The sequence below is a fragment of the Vitis vinifera genome, chromosome 9 (genome assembly GCF_030704535.1).
Source record: "Vitis vinifera cultivar Pinot Noir 40024 chromosome 9, ASM3070453v1".
In the NCBI taxonomy this organism is placed as follows: domain Eukaryota; kingdom Viridiplantae; phylum Streptophyta; class Magnoliopsida; order Vitales; family Vitaceae; genus Vitis; species Vitis vinifera.
Genome location: NC_081813.1, coordinates 14,267,202 through 14,273,814, shown reverse-complemented (window position 1 = coordinate 14,273,814; position 6,613 = coordinate 14,267,202).

The following is a 6,613-nucleotide window of genomic DNA, read 5'->3' as shown; positions in this document are numbered from 1 at the left end:
TTTAGAAATAAAAATCCTGTATAAAATCTAAGAATTTTTATGAATGAAATGGAATCTGTGTTCATAACTTCTTCAAGATTTGTGAAACTTTCTTAAATTTTTAAATTTTTAGAAGGTTTTTATTAGAATTTCTTTATAATTTTTTTTTATTTAAATAGAAAATCTATCCAAACATGTATTTAGCTTATCAATTATTGTATGGGAGTGAAAAGGGGACTAGGGAGAGTTGTTGGCTTGTCAATTAGCAAGTAGCTTACGAGTGAAAAAAATCAGCAGAGTTGCAGCCTTCGTTCAGAGAGCTAGTAGGGTAGGTGGTTAAGTTGTTAGAATTATTCCGACCTCTCTTTAGTTAATAAGGCACATGTGATTGTATTAGTGGTTGTAGTTATGTTTTGTTGAAGCTTGTTAGATTTTTCTATGTTTTGAAGGCATAGTCATGGATTACAGTTCAATTAAAGGACAATCATGCTTAGGTGTAGAAAGGAGCTTCTAATTGACCCAAAGTTCACAGAAGACCCGTGTTTTGAAGGATATTATTAACAAATAAAGTCTAAAATACCCTTAATGTTAAAAATATATATATATAAAAAAAACAAAAGTCAATGTTGGAAATAGTTAGGTGGAGCCTAAATAGGCTTAAATCCCCAAATTTGTTCTTTTTTGAAGGTCTATAATTGGAAATACTCAAATTTGTTTTTTGAAGGCATAAAATTGGATATCCCAAATTGAAGCCCTAGGTTTCACTTTCCAAAATTTTGAAATGTACCAGTAATTGAAATTGATAAAGCTCCCTTAAATTTAATGAATAAAAAAAATTCATCTTTGCTTCATCTTATTGTAGACCTTCCATTTTGTCTTTTAGCACATCAATTCATATTCATTTTTCTCTCGCTTTGTGTTCCCTTGTAGTGCATGCCTAGGATCCTTTTGTTTAGTCATTCATCATGTTCCTTGGTGGTTTGTTATTACTCAAACTTGTTATTGATTGTCGAGCTAGTTTTGGAAACCATTAGGGAGATTTTCATGGATACTAGCATGGCTTTTAGTTGCCCTTTAGGTTTAGCCTAAACTCGTTAATTTGGTTGTGAGCCTTAAATTAGGACCCTTACTCAGTTTTTTTTTTATTTGATTTCAACTAGGGGGTTTCTTTTTAGGGTTTTAGAGAGTTTTTTAGGTTTGGATGGAGTGTCCTCATCTCATTTGTCCTTAGCCTTTTAAAAAGGCCCTTTTAGCCTTTTGTGAAGGACCTTTTTCTCTCTTTTGTGGTTGTAGGAGTGAGACAACGTTCGACATTGTTGTGTGTGGGAGAGAGAGGTAGAGGACAATATTCTGATGTTAGAGTTTGTTGGGTAGAAAGAAAGCATGGAAAGGAAGAAAAAAAAAGAAAAACAAAGAGCCAGAGGAAGAGAAGAGAGGGTCCACCAACAATCTCTTCTCAAGTGAGTCCTCTTAATTATGATTGCTTTCTTTCTCTTTCATCTACTCTTGTTGATGAATGCTTGTTGGTTATGTGTGGATATTAGAGGCCACATGTTGTTTCTATTGATTTTCAAGTTGTCTATAGACTTGCTATTGTTGTTTCATCTTTAGTTTCACTATGTTTCATCCTCATTGTTTGATATCATGCTTCAAAACCACTTTGGTTCTCTCACTTGTTTTTAGCCTGTTGATAAAGCATGAATTGAGGCTTCATTCAAAGGCTTGTTTGTTTATTTATTCCCTTTGATTATGCTCTGTTTTTGTTGTTTTTTTCTCTATTTCTAGTGTCTACTTCTCATTGTGCATTTCCTCTTGAAGATGGTCTTGTTTGCGCACTAGTTGATACGTTTTCAATTTTTCTATGTCTATTACTCCTTTTGTGCATTGGTTAGTGTGCACACTTTTCCATCTTTTCTCTAGTGCACACTCGATCACACAACTTTTATGCATGTAATCCCTTAGCTCCTCAATGCGTTTTTCCCAGCTACACTTTTTCTGTCATGTGCAATGCCTATGCGCATAGTGCACACTTTTTTCTCCTATGCTCTCTTCTCCAAGTACAGTTTGTATTTCTTATGCTTTTTCCATTATTTTCAAATTGATTTCCAACTCTCTTTTATTCTCCACGTCTAATCCTTAAACCCCCCTGGGTTGATAAAAAATTTTCAATCCCAAATGTTGTCATTTTCCTATAGCATGCACTATTCCTAATTTTCTTTGATTTTAAGGAATTTTCGATTTTCTTGATTTTAATTACATGAATGAATTTTACAACTCCAAAATAATGGAATACTCCATGTCCTTTTATGAGCTTCTCTTTATGATCGTCAGAAGGAGAGTTGTGGATTAATTCATGTATATTGATGTGGGTATTGTTGAAACCCTACATCCATGTCTTTCTAAATACATTCATTTACGAGTCAGTTTTAAATACAGAACTTGTTTAGCTCTAATTGTCATTGCTTTGCTTTGTGACTTGAATTATGCATGTGATCTATATTCTTTATTATTGCTTGTTAGCAAACCTTGTTTCTCATGAAAGCACTTTGTTTGCTACCAAGGTATGCTTCCACTCCTCCTCATTCATTTGTTTCTATTGATACACATGTTTTGTTTAAATTAGTTGTTTGCTATGTTTCCATTAGTTATCATCATTGCCTTATTCTATATTTCTTGATCCTTTGTATCCATGATTTACTGATTAATTTTCATAGACCCTCATACCTAAACTTAGTTTCATAGCTAAACATTTCCCTTAAAATAAGTCTCACTTAGAGTTTTCCTTCTTATTTTGTTTTCCCTTTAAAAATAAATAAAAATAAGTGGCAACTTTAACTCTTTTTCAAAAATCAATCTTTCATTAAAAAATGAGTCTTACCATCAAGTGGGGATGCATTGTGAAAAATGTGGGTCCATAAAATGGTAACTTCGCTAGGGATCATTTCTCATTGGCGGGGAAAGATTGTAGAGATTATAGACTTGCCTGTAGAGAGAGATCAAATGCAAATGGTTATGAGGAGTTTGCAGCCTAGGATCACTAGACATTTGATTAGGGGTACCTTTTACAAATTTTGGATCCTTGGTTTTAGCCCTTTTTAGCAGAGAGGAAGGTATTTCTAGAGGCTTATGGTATGATTCTTCCCTTACTAATTCTAAAAGGAAGAAACCATCTAGAGAACAAACGTTGAGAGATGTCAGTAGCATTTCTTCTATAAGTCAGAGACCTCCTAGGCATCACCAGCCAGTGTCAACTCGTAAAGGCCTATCTTCCTTATTCTTAACATTAGTATAGATTACAAGTGCCTCTTCAACCCTTTGCTCAAACTTATTTGCCACCCATGCCAATACAATCATGTTATGTTGCCCAAGTCATAAAGAAACCTCCATCCTTATACCCTAGACCTAGAGCTTCGTAGACATTTGCTTCATTTGCTTTGAAGACACTATGATATCTTTCACAATTGGGTATGCCATTGAGCTAGGCTTTTTGAAAGCTCGCGAATGTTGGTCTATTGACACCTTTAGCTCCTAGGCCATTGCCTCAAATTGTTCCTCCATATTTTAGGATGGATTTGCACTGTTCATATCATTAGGGGCCAGGTCATGACACCGATTGGTGCACTGCCTTGAGACATGCCATTCAAGATTTGATTGATTAAGGTTTGGTTAACTTGGGGTTTGCTGAGTGTAACCACTAACCCTCTACACACTTATTTTATACATATATTTCTTTTTCTAGCAAGTGGCATACATTTTGTGGATTTTGTCAAGCCTAATGATGGTATCCATATGTTGAGTTGGGATGATGGTGAGCCAATACCCACAATGTTTAATGACAATTTTGCTAAGGTAGATGGAGTTACTGTGAGTTCATTGACTTTTGCACTATTCAATTTGATTCTTAAAGTAATGCCATTTCAATTGACTCCAACTTTGCCATTAACCCTTGCATGCCATGATGTTCCAAATTTGTTTATTTTGAGGCCCGATATTAATGAGATGGATGCTCAGGATGTCTAGATTGTGACACGTGGTAGGAGAATGACTCAATCACCACCTATGGTGACTAAAACATTTAAGGGTATTACTTCTTGAGAGGATGATAAGAATTTGAGGCAGCTTTAGAGCACTTAGGCCCACATCTCTATTTGGAGTTTGCTAACATCATCTACATCCTACTAAGAGACGTTGATTATGGCACCAAACCAACTTCAAGTAGAGATTGCCATATCTTTTGATGGACTGATCCATATGTTGATAGCTAACAAGACCACATGTGTTGTTTTCTCTATTGATGATTTTACCCCTAGGGGCCTAAACCACACTCTTTTTCTCTATATCTCAGTTGTTTGCTTCAGGCATTGAGTCTCATTTGTCCTTTTGGACAATGGTTTTATCCTGAATGTTTGCCCATTAGCTATTGCAATTGCTCTTGGATTCAAACCTTCAGACTTTAAGCCATTTACTCAAATAGTTAGAACCTATGACAGTATTTGCAAGGAGGTTTTGGGTATATTAATGCTAAACTTGTAGATAGGCTTGATCGATCTTCTCTATTGTCTAAAATACTAAGCCTTTTATGTAGCAACTCTGTTTAAGAAAAACTGGAGAAAGAGTTACTACGACTTTTGTAGTACTCTGGATATCATCCTAAAGGATTGTCTTATGGAAATTATCAATACTAAGATAAATGAATTGCTTTTGCTTAAACGTAATGTGAAAATCAATATGTGAAGTAACTTTTATGAAGTGAAACTAACTAAAAGAAACTAAATTAATAACAAAATAAATATTGATTTTTAATTCAATTCATTCAAGTCTGGGGTTTTTCACAATCTAACTTAAGGTATAGAAATAGAGAGAACAAGAGTTTCTTAAGTAAAATGATCTTAAGGTTTTAGGGTCTTTGGTCGTTCGCGATCAATCTTGAGTTCTATAACTCAAACTGCATCCAAAACCTAATTTTTCATTTTTAAAATAGATTCCTAAAACCATCAAATGAATGATATTGATTATTGGTTTAAGGTTTGACTTTTTAACCCTTCCTACTCCTTATAGCTTTGTTTTTGGGCAAATAACAATAGAGAAGATCGAGATAACTAATGATCAAGAGTTACCAAGAATCACTAGTATCAAGTAATAACCTACCGTATCATTCCCTAAACTAACTTCTAAGGGTAGGATAAAAAAATTGATAAATTGTAATTCAACCAATAATTAATCTCATTGTTATAATGATTCACCCATTGTCCCTATAGGTTTCCAAACCCTTAGATTTTCATGCTTTAAGCCCCAAGTTGGATTTTTAGCCTCTCATAGGGGTGATGTCACATCCACAATCCATAATAGGGTATGTTAGCCCAAGGGTTCTCCTAATCATGTTTTGACGATAACAAACCATGATTAAGTTACTAATTGGTTTGAATTGTAAAGAATCTTAAGTATTAATTTGAAAATTCATCAAAGGATCTAATGGATACAAGATCAAGACATTGGAAGACCTTTAATCATAGGAAACAAATGTAAGATGAATGCATAGGTGCACTTAGGTTTTACATATCATTTCATGCATCTTTGGAAAACTTGGTTTATTATTTAAAGTTACAATTTAATTAAAACCCGAGTTTTTATCAAACGTACCTTAGGCAAAACGTTTCAAAATTGTCAAATTAATTTACCTAAAGACCTTGCCTAAGTGGTAGAAAAGAAAAGAACAGAAAAAGATAGGTTTTCGGGGCCAAAAGGTTGAATTGGTCGAGGCACTGGCCAATCGGCTCAACCGACCAGGGTACTGGTCGACCGGTTCCCCTTACCCGGTCGAGGTCTGATCGAGGAGTTTTAAAAACACTCTCTCTCATCCAGTAGCCTTCCCTTCCCAGTCGAGGTATCCTCCTTCTCGGTCGAGGTCTGGTTGAAGCAACGGTAACCTGCCGAAGCATTAAATGCTCCAACGGTTAGTGAATCGGTCGACCCCCAACTTGACCGATTAAGGTTGCTTTTTGTTTTTCTTGGCTCTCGAGGTTAGAAACCTATAAATTGAGAGTTCCACTTCATTTATGATATAGAGAACACTTGCATTTATTTGTCTACCCACTTGTTCTTGCCTTAAAAGCTCTCATTTCTTTCTTCGTGCATTAAATCTTCACTTGCATATCCTTTAGTGCACCTTTGTGTTTCATCCTAGCTTTGATTTGTATTTGAGCTATCATTGAGCTAGGTTGAGGGATTCATTCTTGTAAAATTGAGTGTTAAAGTCTTCAAGTGAGTTGAATCTTTAAGAGATTGTGTAAGAGCCCATTGGAGTTGAAATCCAAGTGTAAAGGAGATTAGAGGTTTGGTTGAAGTTTCAAGTTAGTGGAACCTTCACTCGATTAGGAGCTTGAGAAGAGTGGACATAAGTAAAGAAGTGTTGAACCGCTATAAAATCTGAGTTTGATTTCTCTAACTCTATCTCTTTATATTTGCTTCTATTGTGCTTGAATTTGTTGTGTTGAAAAAAATTTTGAAAAACCCAATTCACCCCCCTCTTAGGTGTTTTTTTTTTCTCATTTAAGATTAGCCTTTATTTTCTCAATTGGTATATGAGCTAGGCCTCTTGTTTAAGACTTAATTGGCTAAGAGGAAATGGCTATTC